Genomic DNA, 19,826 nt, shown 5'->3' with positions numbered 1-19,826 from the left:
AAGCCTTTTCTCCCAGCAGCGACGGTCCTTCTGTGGCTTTTTACCGTCACATCTCAGACACTGCATTAAAGACAATCATGTAATTCATTAATGTCTATCTGGTTTGCCTGGCTGTCATTAGACGCTGTTATTTTAACCAGGCACCACATGCTGGGTGTTATGTAGGCTAGTGGTTTCAAAGTGAGGTCAGGGGACCCCCAGGTGTCCTTGAGGATCTTCAGCAAAAAGAGAAATAGTTTAATTTCATTAAAACACACCTTTTCCAACTCGTGAGTAACTGATTCTTTTCATTTGTTTATTAGATTTAATTTTTCATTTAAATTTTTTTAGGTACTTTATGTATGTTTAATTTTAGCTTTCAGTTTTATCTCTTATCACTTGTGTGTTTTTTCATATTTTGTCTGAATTTGGTTGTTTCATCCTGTACATTTTCCATTTGATTTTCTTTATGCACTTAGCAACAATTCTTAAGAAAAGTACTATATAAATCAAGTTATTATGACTGTTATTATCATGATTGTACCATGACTGAAATTTTTCTTGCTTCCCTCTCAGCAAAGCGGTTGGAGGCTCATAGAATTTAGTTTCCATCTGGAGAGAGCAGCAGAAAGTCTTCAGTTGCAGTGGAGCTGGTGGTTTTCAGACATTTATTCACTCCAACTCAAAGACGAGGCTTCTCCTTCCTAAGTGGCAACCAGTGTCCTCTCCACTTCTCAGATGATGGAAGAAAACATGCCTGTTGTTTGCTCAAGGACAAATAATACTAAACTGTACTTATTTCTTCTCTCGGTGAATGAGTTGTGTTAAAAGGGAATCATTTCTATGGGATATATTTGAAAAAGTTGCATTTTTTGTATTTTCTTATCACCAGACGGTCAGTTCAATATCCATTAGCAGGGCAGGTTGAAATGTATTTTTGATGCATTAAGTGGCATTAAGAAATGGAAACAACTTGTTCAAGGTTCAAGGAAGGAGTTTTTTTTTTTACAAAAGAATTGTCCACCATTAATGTGAAAGCCTAACAAACAATGGGAGCCCGCAAACATTTTTTGTATTTTTTAGATTTTTTTTTTTTTTTTTTTTAATGTGTGTGAATGAATTGTATATGTGCGTATGTTTACAAAAGTGTTTGCCTCAAATTGCCCCTTGAGGGACAAACAAAGTGTTTTGAATTGAAAAAACAAGACTCAGTGTCCTCGGACTCAATATTCCTTCAAGTGAATACCCCATCATTCTTTTACTCTGCTATTCAGACGGACAGGACAGTATGTACAAGTGTCAGTTCAGCCCTGCAGTCACTTTTAGCCTCTCCATCTTCAACACAATGCAGAACACAACTGACGGAGAATGAATGTCGCTTAACGCAAACTATCTCTGGACAAATGAAATGTGGCAGTAATTAAGTGTCACTGATATCTGAATTCTGTCCCCTGACCCCTCCAAATAGAGATGTCTGCATGAGAAAAACATGGGCATTCAACTTTAAAGCTGCATTACGTGATTTCTGAGCACCAGAGGGTGATGGGAGCTCAAACCCCATTTGGAAACAGAGTCAGTCCGGCTTCTGGGTTCACAGCAGATCACTTGTATAAAACCAAAAGTTCAGGCTAAAAAATGTGTTTTTAGGATGGAAATCAGGGATACATTTCACTCTCCCAAGGATCTATGTTGGATGACTTTTTTGCCTCAGAGCTCCAATTTTTATAAAGTGGTGAAGCTGCAGATTTTCATCAACAAGATAAACAACTGACAACTGCACAAAATTCAAATTTGAAGGACCTGTCCTGGCCTGTTTACTATAGTTTACCCAGATTTTACATTGCAACAAACCATTTTGCAAATCATGTGGGAATGCTAAAGATTTCACAACATGCAATCAAAAACCATTGATTTTGAAATTTGAATTTTGGGTTGAAACAGACACCTTATATTTTTTGGCTTCTGTGGCTGACACAGTCATCACCATCCATAAACCACAGAACTGATAATCGGCTTTGGAAAGTAAAATGTTTCCCTAGGGAATATTTTCAATAGTCCAATTTCAAGTCATCAAAACTCAACAGTGCTGCTGCTTTCAGGAAAACTAATATGGATGACTTTGTTATGGTGATGAATAATTATGTGAAGACAGTTTAAAGTCTCTGAAAGTTCATTTTCATGTGCCATTTCTAAGAGGTAATTAACCTCCTGCTACATAACAACTCTCCTAGAATGACTTACTGTATGAGGATGCAGGGTCATTGGAACATGATTACCAACATCAGTGTCATGGCTCAAAACATTTCTCTGTGTTGACTGGTCACTAACAATGATAAGTGCTTTTTGATAAGCTCAGACATGTCTGTTCTGGCCAATTCAGGCAAATAGACAAACAGACCATGTTCAGTATTTCCAAGGGATTCTGAGTTCTGTAAACTCATTAATGAAAACAATGGAAACAAAACAACATTTTTACATTTTATTTAAATGAAATTAGCAATGCAAAATTTGAATTGAGGTGCAGGCCTCGATGATGCTGTAGTGTGGGAAGGCACACTGATCACTCACTCCTGTATGACAGCCATAGAGTAGACCTCCCGGGCTTGCAGAGGGAGGGGTGGGGGAGGGATGGGCAGGGGATTCTCTTGGAATGCCGGTTTCCTGACTGTTTTTCAAAACCAGCTGGCTCTCCCATCCTAGATTGCTTGATCGATTACTGTCAGCCAGGAGTGAAATTTTTCATGCATCAACAGCTGCTCCATTTGCGACAGTGCAGAACAATAAAAGAATTTAGGACAAGAAACTAAAACTGCATACGTTTACATAACGTTACAATCACTGAGGACAACGCACAGTGCAGATATCAAGGTGCTTCAATGTACATTTGATCTGGGATTTATGATCCACATTTCATTTTCATTTTAGGATTGACAATACACAAAAGACTGTTTCAGTCTGACCCTACTGAAACGTGAAACCTTGTATCTCCGGTTTGACATTGGTAGATGTGAAAGGGATGCTGCATGCCTAAAAGGCATTAATGTACTTCTATGGGTTTCTGCAGGAGAATTCCTATTCCAGTATTGCCCAAAATTTGATGAGTAATTGATGAATTTTCTCACAACATTGCTCTGTTTTTCCATTTATGAAGAAATGAATGTCCAGAGTTGGGATGTGATTTGGAAATGGAGGAAAAGGAAAAGGACAATTTATTCTATTGTTCATCTTGGTCTTAATAACATAAAAGAAGTTGAAATTCTTATACTAAGTACAAAGACAAACCAACAGCTGTAGAGAGCCGTCACTCCCAGTTAGCCACTCCATCGAACAGATATATCATATTCTGCCTGCAGAGGAAGTGACACACAGTGAGAGGTGCAACTCAAATAATAAATATGAGAAATATAAACTAATAAATAGACCTAATTATTACAACAGCCATTGGTAATAACCGAGTTCATGTGAAGTCACTGTGTAGAATCATTTCATTTGCTCTGGAAAGCTATCCATGTATGCTCCACACTGGATACATAGTTGCATTAGTGCAGTTGTTCTCAAACTATGGTACATGTATGCTCCCTGCTGGTATGCCAGGTAACTGTTTTTTTTGTTGTTGTTGTTGTTGTTGTTGTTGTTGTTGTTGTTGTTGTTGTTGTTGTTGTTGTTGTTGTTGTTGTTGTTTTCAGCACAGGGAATGAATGAATGAAATTATTAAAATAATGAAATCCTTTTTTATATACCATTTTCTTTATCAAGATATTACATTTTGTATTTTATTTTGATTATATGCAGCTTACATCATCAAGACCGAATTGCCCACTTCCGCCGCCACTGGTGGCGTAATTCAGAGATCAGTTCACAGTTGACAGGCGCGGTAACTTAGCTAGTAGTCTTTGAAATGACTGAAATGAATGAAAAAGCATCAAGCCTTATATCATAGCTGAAAGGAGTCATCCAAAAGAGTGATGCCAGCCTGGAACCAAGCCAGCCCAACATTATCACCGCTGCTGCAAAGGCTGAGTCAGAGACAAAAAATGTAATATAGAGACAGTACTCCCTACCAGCTTTAAATGGAAAGCAGTCTGTCATTTTAGTTCCCTTCCAAAACCTTTTAGTAGTGAGTAAGATCATTTTCCGCTTTTTATTATAAATATTCTTGGGTGGAATATTCAGTGGGGAAAGATGGAATGTTTTGTTTCACTATGTCTTTTACTCTGAAAGGCATCAGCAAGTGGAGAAAGCTGGATGTGAAATTCACCAAATTCAGAGCATCGAAGGTCCATCAGGACTGCATGATCAAATGGGGAGCGTTTAAACAAACTGGATCATCTGGGTCAACAGCAACAAAACTATCTGCGTCCCACAGAGCCACTGCTTAGAAAAACAGATCATACCTGAGTGAGGTTGCTGATGCAGTGAAGCTACAATATCATCTGGGATTATTCTTTCTTGGTTGCCGGGAGGAAGTAGACTCAGATTCATGATGTAACTTCCATGGATGTCCAGTCAAGTCACTATAATGAGACCATCCTGATCAGCAGAACAAAATCACTTGCACATTTAGCTGGTACTGGAATTGCAGGGGCAGTTGACAACACTGACTTTTTACTGTAAATGCGGCTGAAGTGATAAGTCCTCTAAAACTAAGCAATTATCAGTGTGCTTGAGATATGCAGATAAACTCGAGATCAAAGATAGGTTTTGTGTGCTTCACTGATTGGTGGCTGGTGTTGTGGACTGTATTTAAAAGGGACTGGACACAAGTGGTTTTAAATAAATTTGCCAATTGTTGCCCAGTGTACATGCACTGCATGGTGCTAAGTGCTCAGTATTTGCAGAACCATCAAACTACCACCTCTTTATCAAAATGCAAAAATTGCATGAAACTTGCTGAATGGCCCAATGGACACGCAAGTGCCAATGCATCAGTGCTGTCAAAACACACCATTTGGCAATGACTGGCAGCCTAAAAGAAATGAGGGGTGGGGGAGAAAAGTGAGGTTGAGGCCAGTGGTCTTTCAGAAGGAGCTGTAGGCCACCAACTGTACATTCACAGATGCAGTCATGGTTACCGACAAGCTCAAAGCCATTCTGCAGGAACAACAGTGTGTCAGTACCTGAGGATACCCAAGATGCCCGGGTCCCCTCGTACCAAAAAGAAAGCAGGTGATAAAAACCCCATCATTCCTTGACCAGTTTGTGGTCACTGCTTCTCTAAAGAGAACAGTTGACTCAGAGACCAAGATGTTCTATCATTGACACCATGACTGCTGAACTGGGCCGCCGATTCTCAGGAGAAGTGAGTGTTTGCGTGCAATGAAGATGGAATTGAACCTCTTTCGCAAAGGTATGCTTGGCCACTGAGGATTGAGCAGCTCCTTGTTGGAGCAGGGATGGACCATTGCTAAGGCCTCTGCCACAACAGTGTCACTTGAATATCTCCCAAATGCCGTGAAGAAGACGGCCTAGACAAGCTGCTACAGCTGATGAGATGACGTTGACTCTGCCGCCTGGGTCTGCTACATTGGAGAGAAGCTTTGAAGCAATGAGGAGAATTTGGAATTGGCTGCATTCAACTGTGAGCGAATCAAGATTTTCATCACTTGCGGTGCTGCACATCAAAGGGGATCTAATGGCAAAGCTGTCACCAGAAGAGATTGTTGAGGTCTATGTGGGTTGACGGAAAAGGTATTTACTTCTAAACTAGATAAGTCATTGGTTATTTTTATTCTAATGCTGCTTGTGAACATTAATAAGCAGCTGTGCTTATAAGTGACTCAATCCATGTGTAATTTCACTGTTTCAATAGTGCTGTCACAATGTCCGTGTGTGTCCGTTGTGTGTGTGTGTGACATTTGTGTGAGTTGCCTACTCTAATTTCATTGTGTCAGTGGGTCTATGCCTAACCCTGCCTGTGTGTAATTTCCAATTCAGTGCTTGTATGGGAACTTGTTTCTCCACACTGTATTGTGTCTGATAGTGAGGTTGTCTAACTATGGCAAACTCATCTGACCTTTAAAGTGCTGTATCTTTGTGTGACTTAAAGTCCTCCTCCAGCCTATAATGTGTTTTTCTTATGTTTATGTCCCCTTAAGTGTCCGACCTTGACTTTATTGACTTCATACTGACCCTGTCTGTGCAAAGTCTGTCACTAGAGAGGAGTTTTCACAATCCTCTACTGAAGGTGGAGGTGTCTGTGCACGCCCTTAAAATCTGAGATTCAGATGAACCCAGGGCCAGCTAGATTTGGTATATCACAAATCCCATAGCCAATCCTGTCAACCGACAGGATTGGCTACCGTGTTGCTTTCCATATCATTATCAGCTGTGACAGAGTTGGACTGCTGGTGGTGTTCTGCTTTCTAGAAAACCAACAAGACCTACCCGAATTGGCAGCTTCACATGAACAATATTAGTGTAACAATGGGATTCACAAATTTTTTTTCATGGTTAGATTATCAATTATGGCACAATTTTCACAACAGAGCAGAACAGAGCTCTGCTGATGGGCCAGTGTGTGAGCAGGTAGCGTGCTGGGCGGGACTTGCATATTCATAGATTTATACATTTTTAATGAGGCCAAGATTTAAAGTTACATTTAAGACCTTTTAAAGCACTAAGGAATATTTATATATATTTTATGAAAAAAAAAAAACTCGTAAAGATGAAATATTGATGAACAGAGATGATTTTTTAGGGGCTGAATTAATGGACTGAACAGGGAGGGGGTTAACCAACTTACCCTGATCTTGTTGGGTGTGTGTTTGAATTTAAGCACAAAGAAACTTACTGACATGTAATGTTTGACTGTTGCCACAATGAGGTGGCCTGTTGCAAATGTGTGCATGCAGTGATGTGGTTGTGGGTCACATATATTTTGCAGCAGCTGTTTGTGACCTTATAGTGAGATTGTGGGGGTTACCTGGTCCAGGAAGTTTGAGAAATACAGTAATAGCACATAGAACATGTTTGTCCAAATCACTGATTTATTTGATCACTTGGACATGTGGAAAGGCAGAAAAAGCAAAAGAGAACTAAAGGACCATGCCGGTGATTTTGCATGTTTAGCCTAACATCTATAAAATGAATAACCTTCACGTTCTTGCTAATCTTTTCCCAAAGCAAGCAGTTGTATTTTCGAACTGTGATATCATTTTCCCTCCCTTTTATCCGGCCACTGGTTTCCATTCATTCCACTACGAGATGAAAATGAACTTTCAGACACTTCAGTTTTTCTTCACACCAGCATTCATCACTGTAATAAAGTTGTCCACATTAGTTTTCCTAAAAGCAGCAGCACTGGTGTGTTTTGATGACTTGAAAATGGCCAGAGTGAAATGCTCCCTCCGCCAGGGAAAATAGTCCCTGGAGAAACATTTGCTTTGCACAGCCAATTATTATAAATTATTAGCCACAGAAGCAGAACATTATGAAGTGGGTGTTTCAACCAATTTAATATAATTTATGTATTTCTGATTGGGTAAATTGATGATTATTTTTTCTTTTTTCTGTTTTTCTGTTTTATACTAAGATCTAATGGCACCGGCAACAGTGTTTTCAGTGTCACAGTCTTTTTCAGGCCTGTGTCGAGGTTTCTTGTTTAATGGATTTACATGTCCTTGTAACGTTGCTGATGTAAATGCTAATGGCCTTTTTTTTTATGTCGTATGACCTTTCTGTATTATCAAGCTCCAAGCCCATATTATTTACCATGATTTGAAAGACCTGATTTCTATAGTATATACAAATTGGTTATCGAGCGTTTTTTTTTTAATCCTGAAGAAGGTATTATGTGCTGAAACGCTGGTCTTTAATAAATAATACTGCATCAAAGCCATGAGTGAGTGGTTTCTCTCTCCTGTCTACAAATCCTGCAAATGCTGGAGACACTGGGACATCTGAAACCTGGTCTGTCGCAGGGAAACCATGCAGGACCGTCTTTTTTTTGTACGTAGTTCCAACGATAAACATGCTGCATTAGGTATGTAGAGCTGAGGATATTTCATTTTTAAAATGCACTCTAAGATGTAATCTACAGGCTTCCTGATAAAAGCCACTAACAGTTTTTCCTTGCATTGGAGTCTATCATACATTTCACTCTCTGCTGCTCATTACCAAACAGGGCAAAAAAAAAATCACCATTAAAAACTAATGTAATCATTTCAAAAATAAAAAGGTCCGATGAAAGCAGATCAGAGCAGCATGTGTGGAGTGAAATCCATCACTCGTCATCCAGCATTCATCAGCCTCCTGCTTGTCCCACAGCCTCTCCTCCCATTCAAAGAGAAGCCAAAGCACTTTGACTCCAGCAGAATGAATGGCACCAGCTTTTAAAAGCTCATTAAAGGGCGGACGTCTTGTTGACGGCGGAGAGAACGAAGGCTTTGCGCAAAGTCCTTGCTGGAGAGGGTAGAAATATAATATAGAGAATGAAGAAATACGAAAAAGACTGTGTGTGTGTGTGTGTGTGTGTGTGTGTGTAAGAGAGAGAGAGAGAGAGACAACGAGAGAGAGACAGAGAGAGAGTAAAACCACACACTGAGAAAGCTGGAGTGTGTATGTTATATGTACACATCCTCACTACATCAAGGTTGTGATGCACAGAGACAGAACTTGAATACTTGTGATTTTTATCGTGTCCTCCACTGGTGTACCTATTCAAAAATATATTTTGCTCACTGCGCTATGTCAGTGTGTAAATGTATAATGTGACATGTAAAGATATTTAAAAGTGACTATCATAAGGCAAACGGCCACCAGTGCAGGTTAAAACGATCAGTTTGAATCACCATGATGAAATTCAAGTCATAAGGATTTTTCGTGCCCTAAAAAATGTGTCAAACCTGTTACTATTACTGGAAGTGATGACAAACTATAACTGATGAATGAAATCACATACACACAGAAAGACAATTACACTCTATAACTGTGTTGAAAAAGAAAATACTTCAATAATACCAATATATTAGCTGTAAAAAGAGAGGAAAAACTAGAAAAAGCGCTCAGAGGCCAGCACTTATCACACCCCGATTTGGCCAATCAGTGTGCTTCCTTGTCACATGACCAACCTCTGGACTGGCCCTGCGTTCCAATACTCATACTACCATACTATTTAGTAGGCAAAAAAAGAATTAGTATGTCAGATGCAGTATGCCAAGAGTACCAGGATGTTCTACTACATCCAGTCAGATTTCACAGTATGGATTTCAGCATGCTGCTCTTGCCATTCTGACCCACAATCCTTTGTGCAGCGGAAGTTATGTTGCACTGACTGAGCCACAGGCCACGCCCACATACGGACGCCAACATGCATATCGCACTCACCTCGCTCAGTGACAGCAGCAGCGACCAGAAGACAGAAGATCAGAAATATGACAGATGACAGCGCAGTATGAAACAGCACCGACATTTTGACAACAACATTCAAATGTGGAGCTACGGACGGCAGCGGAAGTAGAGTTGTAGATTTGTAGATTTATTTATTTTTTTAAAGAAATGGGACAGTACATGTTAGTGCACAGATAAATGTAAACACGTGAGATTGTAGCCGTGCGGCTAATTTCCATCTCTAGTCCCATTGGCAGGTTGGTGTTGTACATAACGCTCATACACAACAGAATAAAAAGAAACAAAACAAAACAAAACAAACAACATAGTTGATCATAAGACATACAGACCAAGGCTCAGGGGACCATGCACATTTCACCACTGCTTAAACACTAAATTATATGTCGAGGGGCTGATTAATGCAAAGTGCTAAAGTGTAAAGTGCATTATTATATTGCAAATTGCCCAGCGAATATAAAGTGCTATTTTGATTGCCCAATACTCAATTGCATATTACAATAATTTAATACCAACGATGGTAAGTTGTGATACCTAGAGTACCTAGATGTATAGAAATATAAAGTGCTTGTTGCATTGCACATTGCCCTACTGCCTAATAGGTGAGAATTGCACACTACTCGATTACATATTGCAGTAAAGCAAGAGGGTTGGACTTCAGGGATGATGTATGTAGTGTGTCCCATTAGTATGCATACGCATGCGTACTGCATACTAAACTACATACTTTGTAAGGGCAGCTACAGTACATACTAAAAGTAAAAAGTTGAAGTATGAGATTTGGAACGCAGGGTAAGTTTCATGACGCTGGGTGAATCCATTTGAAAGTCACATGCATTTTTTTTGGAAGCCACGCCCACTGCCATGTCCCACTTTGGACAATTGGTGTGAAAAATCACTTTATCCTTTGCCTGTGGCCTTTCATGCAAATCTGTTCATAACCTTCTGAAGTATCCTGCTGACAAAATAACAAATTGAATGGGGCAAAAACATCACCCCTGTCCATCTCTGCTGATAGAGGGAATTCTATAGAAAGGAAACGATGTCGTCTTCTGTTGAACCCGGTGATACCAGGGTCGAGGCAATTGCACCTTTACTTTTCCCGTGACAAGTTTTGCAGGGGCGGCTCTGCCATGTCAATATCAGGCTTTTCCTAAAGAAACTCGCTTTAAATGGCTCTTTACTTGTGCGCGTGATCCCACACACATACACATTATACATGTGTTGTTCACTGTTTTCTGCTGAATCTAATGATACCAGGGTCGAAGCAATCTGACATCTACTTTTCCCGCGGCAAGCATTGTAAGGGCAGCTCCACCATGTGAGAAAAGGCTTTTCCAGCAGAAGCTTCCTTTAATTGGCTCTTTATTTCTGTGTTCCTTCCCCCATTTTACACAAAGATAGACGTAGACATAGTACATTGAAACTGCTCAGCATTTTCTGCAGAATTGAACGATGCCCAGGATGAAGCAACTTTTGATGCTACGACCTTCGGAAATCAGGAACATCATTTTCAAGGCAGGTTTTGCTCGCAGCTTTGCCCACACAAAGGTCTCGCTTCGCCACAATTTCCTCCAGATTCATCCCCACACTTCTTAACAAACATACACGTTATACGTGTAATTTTTCAGCGTATACCTCTGAATCTAACAGTGTCAGGGTTGAAGCAATTCCACCACCACATTTACCATGACAAGCTTCAAAAAGGGGGGGTTCATGGGTGCCATGTCTAACACTGGATCAGCTGGCGCACCGGATGTTCCAAGACAAAGTGAACCAAGTAAGTAAGTTACACTTTATTAATCCCACAAGGGGAAATTCCAATTTAAGTTACATCCCGTCCAAGAGACACAAAAAAGACATGACAAATACAGGGTTACAGGATCAGGAGAACTTCGGGTCAGCCACCGTGCGCGGCGCCCCTTACGTTAGATGAGAAAGGAGGACATTAGGGAAGGAGAGGGGGAAAAAAAGGTCAAATGTCAAACTGGGCTCCTAGGGGAGCACAACATGGCATTAGCAAAAAAACACACCCCAGCACAATAAGCACATTATAAACAACATGACTCGAGACATTGCACATGTGGAAGGGGGAGACGACCGGAGGGGTCGTCTTGTTGTCATGGAAAATAAAGTGAATAATTAGGGGTCTTCATAAAAAGTCTCCATAAAGCGCAGGTTAATTTCAAGATTGATCATGTCTTCAGACACAAGCAACTGAGCCGGTGAACTGCTTGCACAATACACTGCAAACAGGAAACACAAGTCACCAATTTAGCAAATTAATCATTTAATCATGTTCATTCAAAATATTTAGAGGTGTGACGTTTCACTGATACCTCTACGTGCACAGGGCCTGCAGTGAAAGATGCTGTTACTGAAGTTTAGCTGGAGGTGAATAGAGTAAAAGGTCTGTGCAGCACCTAGTGTATTGGTACATATCAGTAAGACACACATATTTTATTTTTGGCACCAGATGACTTCCATTGTTGTTACTTTCACATTGTGCGCTTGTTTCCTGTTGTCTCCCCCTGCATCTCTCTCTCTCTCTCTCTCTCTCTCTCTCTCTCCGTGAGTGTAAAGGCTTACATCAGGTCACGTAACAGTGCAGAAATGTACGACGTACAGTACCACCAAATGCAGTGCAGATGAAATAAAGACAAAGACCAGGGTTTGGGCGCCTTCATGGGCAACAAGGACAGCCACTTTTACAAAGAGACTTGGAGGTGAGAAATTTCCTTTTTCAAGTTGTTTTCATGTCCACTCTATGTCCAATCATGCAGCTAGAAAGCCAAGATCTTCATCCACTTTTGGTACACACTGCTGGGCAACCCAGACAATGTCACAATGTTTCGTCATCGCTTAAGTCCAGTTATTTGTGTTCCTGGCCAGTGTGACAAATCGGCTTGTTGTTTCCCGCTCACACTACAAGAGTAACCACAAAAATTTCCAAAATGTTCTGGGTGGAGCTACAAAGCCAGAGCTGACACTTGTTGCTGTGTGTTGAGTGTGATGAGCTACAAAAAAAAGTGGCGCTGACTCCTTTTTCAGAGCTTCAGTGATGCAGCCAATGAGCTGTGATGTTCATCCTCTGATCCTACTGCTCTGCTACCTGCAAAGTTCCACTACCTCCTGTTGAGAACAGAGGAAAAACAAATTGTTGCTGTCAGCCAGTTTCCTGTTTCCAGTTTCAGCTTCCCCTCACTGATGCTGGACCCTGATGGAGAACACAGCTGGTGACTGATGCTCCACTCAGCCGAACTGAGGTAACGAATGGCCGTGTTTTAGGCAGGTCAGACCTCGAACCTGAGCCGAGTCAGAAGTTCTCAGTGTTTAATTTGTTTATGATGCAGCATGAGGGTCCACTGCCTCATTTAGGAAGTAAAGTAAGTCTCTATAGCTCTGTATGGTGAAGAAGAAAAAAAAAAAAGAAAAGAAAAAACAGTTTGAGGCCTCAACTACGACTTCTGAGTCCAAGTCTGCGTTACAAGTCCTGAAAAAAGAGTCTGAATCCTGAATTCAAGTACTGCAAGTCTGGCATGTGGGAGGGGAACCCAGCAGAATGTAAAACAATTAGCCCTTTGTGGGATCAATAATTGATGGTAGGGACAATTAAACAGTCTTTCAACGGTGCCTACCTAAAATTATACCCATGCATGGCAGACAGAGGGACTAAATGTTGTAGAATGATCACTGAATTTGATTCAAAATGTTTATTAGTGACTTTTACTGTCATGGTTAGATGGCCCAATATTTTTAATGAAGACATAATTATGAGATCAGGTGAAATCCACGGTTGTAAAATGTATTTTCTGTTGCCTGAGTGGTTTTAATTCACTTAAGCACATAGAAATATGGATCTTCTTAACGAATATACGAATATCTCATCAATTTCGCCAGTGCACTGGAGAAAGATTATCATCATTTAGAGCCACGGTTCTCAAAGTGGGGTCCGCGGACCCCTGGGGGTCCACGACACATAGCCAGGGGGTCCGCGAAAAATTTCACGGAAATCGTTTTTTTTTTTTTTTTTTTTAATTATTATTAATTTTTAAAAAACTTTTGGGGGGGAGGGGCGTTAAACTGTGAAATAAACACTTTGATGATCAAGTATGTAGTTTAGTATGTAATATCCACGCTAATTCTTTTTTTCCCCTACTAAATAGTATGGTAGTATGAGTATTGGAACGCAGGGCTCCTCTCAAGTAGAAGTCCCGCCTCCAACCTAATATCGCTCATCGATTGGCTCTGTCGTTGCTTGCTAATGTGTGATTGGCCGTCCCCGCTGTCACTCCATGTGGTTGTAAAAAAGCGCCGGAGGACGCGTACAGTGGAGTTTGTTTGGCTGGTTGGCCAGCAGCTACGCACACAGACTGATTTCTTCACTGTTTATTTCATCAGGTGGCAGTTATAACAATAGTTCAGCACGCTTCTTTGAAATGAAAGCTTTTATCAGGCACATTGGCCTGTTGTCTCTAGGGAAGCAGGAATTATCCATTTTTACTAACCATGATTTTAAATGTCAAGCTTATAGAACTGTAGAGCCACAACAACAGAGATTTTTTTCAAATAAGAGCAAGGCAATGGACACTAATCTGTTTGTAATTAGGTGTTTAGTGTCAAACATTTATTTTATTTTATTTTATTTATGTTTCATATATGCAGTATAAACATTAATGTCAATCCCTTACTAGTTTTTATTTTTTCTGATTATGATCGTTTGCTTGTTTATTTGATCAGCTCTACATGATGTGAAATTGCAGTCATAAATGCAAAAAAAACCCATCAACTTTCAGGGGCGCCACCCTGGAGCGATTTTATTTCCCCACCAATGTCCAAATCAAACCTACGCCCTTGGATGCGGCTATGTGCTAATGCTGCTAATGAACTAGCTATGAGTACAAATGTGGTTATAAGTATTATGCTTATCGGTGTTGCAAGTGTCAGGAGGTCCCCGGAAAATTTTGACCACTCCAGGGGGTCCCTGGGCCAAAAAAGTTTGAGAACTCCTTATTTAGAGAGCTGATTTTCTGAAAAAGACCGTTTGACTGCTGTTAATTTGACTGTTTAACCCAGATTTAGTGCTCTATGTCGCCCCCTGGAGGTGGAAATGCATATGTATATGCATATCTCTGATGGAAGTGACCTGTGCCTTACTTTGCTAGTATGGCAAACAAAATGGTTGCTTTTAATCAGGTAGCAAATACTAATTTACTCATACAAGTCATAATGCAGAGGGAAATTTCTGGAACCACTCAACAACGACTGCATCAACAGGAAGTAACGGCATGTGTGGTGAACGTTTCCTTGTTACCTTCCGACCACCACATAAAAGATGCAGTTAAGTCTGCAAAGAATAGCTAGAGGTTTTACCTTGGAATGGTTAAGGGCTGAATACACAGGACATATATCGGACATTGTGACATCAAAGAACGATGTCTCTTTTGCTCTGCGTCTTTCTTCCTCTCTGTCTTTCTCCCATTGATCCTCAGAGAGACTCTATTTGCCCCTAGATGGTATTCCAGCCCTTCTTCTTTCTGCCATGTCAGAGAATGACAGAAAAAATGTTATTCAGACTAGAGATGATGCTAAATGAAGATTAAACATCTGCATTATGTGTCGTCCTCAGGCCTTTCAGTGCTGTGCATATGTATGTATGCGCTTTCATTGCCACTGTCTAACAAAAGTTTACAAAATGAAGACTCCTACTCAGCGCGAGCAAAAAAACACTTCACTTATGTGCCGCATTATGTTTAGTTTAAGTAACCCAATAATATGCGCAGATTGATTGGCAACGCTGCTGCTTTCTGTCTTTAAGAAAGTGTTTATGCAAATACACACTTGAGAATGTGAAAGAAGCTTGTGAAAAGTAAAAAAAAAAAAACACAAAAAACAACATGAATCACAAGGCCTCAAAAGGCAAAAGAGCGTAGGATCAGAGAGACGATCACCAAAAAAAGCAGAAAGCGCCCGTTTTTTTCAGAGTCAGACTTTGAATTGAACTCTGCTGTGATGAGGCGGCCGCTGAGGCACAGTTGAGAACGTAATTAGGAGTCTTGTTAATGTGTGCGGGTCTTGCCAAGGTGAGCCAAGCCAGGAGAGGGTCTTACAAGAGCACGAGCCACTACAGGCTTTTATGCTGGTTTCTCTGGGGGTGGGGGGTGGGAGGGGAGCGCTATGCCATGTTGAAGAGCTTGTTTCCTTCATACTGAAAGAATATGGATTTCTGTGTTAAGGGTAAAAAAAATACATGTAATAGTCCATGTGTCTTGGCACACACACACACACACACACACACACACTGATATACTCTCAGACACTCAGATCTGAGCCACTCAATCCATTCAAAGGGCAAAGTCAGATTTGAAGTTATCCCATCAAAAAGCTGCCATCATCATCACCACCACCATCATCATCGTCATCATTTGCAGTTCTGTCTCATCATCTGGGCCCACACGCACAACAGCTGGCACGTAAACACAGCATGTATGTGCACATGGAAATACGCAGTGACACACACAGAAATAAATCTAGACCTTCACACAGACACGCACACTCCTTCCTAGACATCCTGCTGGGAAAAAAAAAAAAAGATTTTTAATATGCAAACTTATCATGATCCTGCACATTTTTTTTTGCACATTATCTATATAAGCTGTCAGTGGGCTCTATATATATATATACTTTGGAAAACATAAAAAAAAAAATTGCCTGTCCCTTGGTGTTTTAGTCCATTGATACTGAAACATTTGTTGCTACTGTCACATGGAATCTATGGATGTGTTGTTTTTGCTGTGGGGAAGGAAAAAAAAATCCTGGTTAGTGCTGGTTAAGAGGGTTTGGGGTTTTTAAAACCGCTTTGATGGTGAGCCTCTCAAAGGCCCTTCGTTCCCTCTTAAAAACAGCGGCAGCTACCTTTATGTACAATGGATCTGACTCAAACAGGTTTTGGAGTGGAGACCTCCCTTGACTTTTGTACTTCAGTCAGATCAGTGCAGAGAAACACCTGTACAGTCTGATCAAAAGAGATTAATATTCAAATAAAAAAAAAAAATCATTTTTTTTTTTTTTTTAAATTCAACATGGCTTCATAATAATCCCATACCCCGTTCAATGAAAGCGTTTTCAGTTCATTCTGTTGTGCTCTTTATTGGAATACTTTGCCCTGCAGTGCATTAGATTCATGATGTCTGACCAATATTAAACTGGTTTTGAGAGGGCTTTTTTTTGCTTTGTTTTTTGTTTTTGCTGTAATTTTTACGTAAGGGTCAGCTCCATTTCACTGATCTCTGCTCCTACAACCCTTCTAGTGGAAAGATCTTTTGAAAACAATAAACAGTGAATAGTTGGTGCATTTTTGTGAATTTTGTGAATGGAGAGTGCACTGATGCATTGAAAGGCATTTTCAGAGGACTCCCCTCAGCTGCTGAAATCAAACTAATAGACTCTGATTTTGTTTTAGTCGCTCCTCAATATGCAGAGAGCGCACAGTACCAAACATGCTCCTCTGTCAGCAGGGCTGTCCTGGGTACGCTGATGACGGCTTACTATGAGTGTTTGCTGCCCTCTTATGGACATCTGAAAAACTACACCTTCTGACAACCTCTCCTCAGTTTTGGCTGTGTGGAACAAGAGCGCCCACACAAACTACATTTTCCACCCAAACGCAGAACTGCAACTGATAAATGTAAATGAAGAAGGAAAGATAAAAGACAACAGGGGTGTTTTGTTCAGCTCAAAACCAAAGCAACATTGTTTTTTTAGTGTTTGCCTCAAACTAGGGCAGGGTATTGTCAACAGCGTCACAATACGATACATATCACGATACAGAGGCCATAATACGATATAAATCATGATATACATTGATACTAAATATTGGCCATGTCAAAAAAAAAGAGTTTTTTTTTAAACTTAAAGTGGCCTTTTCTGTTTCTGTATATTCAATTGTCTGTAAGTGCATGCATAAGGCATGACTCATGTCCAAATCCTGACTGTGTGGCATTTGCAAAAAACAAAAATGCTCTAATAATAATGTGTTCAGTTTTGCCGGCGGTGGATGGACTTTCTCCTCGTCCATGCCCCGAACTGAGACATGCTGCACTTGGAAACAGTGTATTAGACCTACACTGCCACCTATTGGCTTTTTGTGCATTGTACAATGAGTGCCCTCAGTTTTCAACACCATCTGTGGACCTTCTGTATCAATACATGCATCATCACCGTATCAGTGTGTTAGCAGAGCTCTACCTCAAACATAAAGGTGCTTTGAATGAAAATTGAGGAGTGTGCCTTTAAATGGATGGTAAACACAGTTTTGTTATTATTTTATTATGTAGTGTTATTCTTGAGTACTGTCATCATCATTTGGCTGCATTTCCTACAATAACACATCCCAGCAGGACTGAGTGGGCGCTCCTTGTGGTGCTGGTGGTGGTCACACGCACACACACACACACACACACACACACACACACACACACACACACACACACACACACACACACACACACACACACACACACACACACACACACACACACACACAGAGCAAAAGCTCGGCCTGGGGTCAGTGTGTCCTGCTGCTGTTTGGGGCTGCTTGTGGTCTTCAGAAATGGGACCAGATCCAGTCTTATCTTAGCTACTGTTGTGGGAAGCCTTTAACCTGAACTCATTCACTTGTTTGATCAGATTGCAAGGATGCATGATTTCCTCTAACGCTTTCATGGTTTTATGTAGCCTTCTAAATAAAGTGAAGTTTTTTCATTTATTTTTTTAATATAATTTAATTTTTTAATTTTAATTTTTATGTTTATTTATTTATTTTGGAAGTGGGTGATTTTGTGGTATTTTTCTTGCAATTAAATTTTAAATATATATTTATAATAACTGATTTTTCAGCAAATTTGTTTGAGTGCAAATTTTATGGTAATTTTCTAATCTTCTTCTTCTAGTTGAACTGTCATTGTCTTGTGATTTTTTTTTAATGGTTGGTTCAACCCACGTGGACCAATCAGGTCACATCGCAGACTGACATCACCCATTGAATTTTTTTATGAAATCCACATGGACCAATCAGGTTATACTCTAGTATAACCTGATTTGTCTAGTACCTAGACAAGAAAAGAGAGAAAAACAAATATGTGCCAGTTTTGGGCGCTTTTTAAATGATCATCTTATTATATGATCTTTTTGTGCTACATTTAAACTGTTCCTGTAAAATAACCTTATGAAGGTCTCTGTACCAAAACATTGTTATGAAATTTCTCTGATTGTAAGTGAAGTGGACAGCGCATGGGAGTCTTTGCTCTGTCTCTTCACAGGTGTGCAAAAGTACTGCTTTCATTTATTTATTTACTTATTCAATCAATCATTTTATGGGGGGTAAATTTTTTGTATTTGATTTTTAATTTTTAAAAAAAAAAAAAATTAAAACAATTTTTGGGGGGTAATTTTGTGGTAATTTTCTTGTGATTTAATTTTAAATGCACAATGTTTTTCTCAGAAATCAAGTGAATTCGCTCAGATTTCAAAGGGTTAAAACTATTTATTCTAATTCTAGTTATTCATATTCTATCTGTTTTGTCTAAATACTTTTTCAAAGACCACACAAACAAGTCAAGCTTCATCATCATACATCCATCTTCCCATATTTTACAGGCTGAACTATATCTTATATATCGCAGTAATCCATAATGTAGAGCACTGTAAAGTAGTAGTAAATTAATGAAAGTTAGATAAGGATAAGGCCTTTTAAGGCGAAAACAGGTACAGATGATGCTTTTATTTTCCCTAAAAGTAGCTGATGTTTATATTGGTGGTTTGTACTTTATGTACTTTAATTTAAAAGACAACACATATAAATCAACTTTCATCTAAATGTGCCAGAAGACTAATTTCCAACTGCAGTCTTTGTCCTACAAAGAAAAAACAATGTTATATTTTAAACAACACAGTTTCAAAACTGAACAAAGGATATAGTAAAATACAATTTAGCAATCTGACAATTTATTGAAAATCTACATGATATATTAATTACATGTTAATTATTTAAAAAGTATCTAAATAAAAAACTCTAATACAGTGCATTAAGACAATGGAGAAAAAGTATTTGGGTTGTTTTGTAACAACTGAAGTGTAACCCTTATATAAATATTAAATATTTATTTAAATACATAAATTATTTGATGGCAGAGTGTTCAGCAATAGTTTAGCCTCCTTTTCATTTTCTCTTTTTCCTCATCACACAATGCTTGTAAGTCAAGTAGGCTTTCATCACATATTACAACATAAAAATGAGTTCATGTTCATGTACCTAAATGAAAAAAAAAAATAATAAAATGCTTCCAACAGATATACTCCACATTATGACTGTATCATCTGGCCCCACAGCTTGTCTGACACTAAGGTTGATTCAGAGAGAACTAGACAGACAGAGAGAAAGAGAGAGAGAGAGAGATGGAAGGAGGGAGAGAGAGAGAGGGAGGGAGGGACAGACAGAGAGA

The sequence above is a fragment of the Myripristis murdjan genome, chromosome 24 (genome assembly GCF_902150065.1).
Source record: "Myripristis murdjan chromosome 24, fMyrMur1.1, whole genome shotgun sequence".
Taxonomy (NCBI): domain Eukaryota; kingdom Metazoa; phylum Chordata; class Actinopteri; order Holocentriformes; family Holocentridae; genus Myripristis; species Myripristis murdjan.
Note: the sequence above shows the minus strand (reverse complement) of the source record.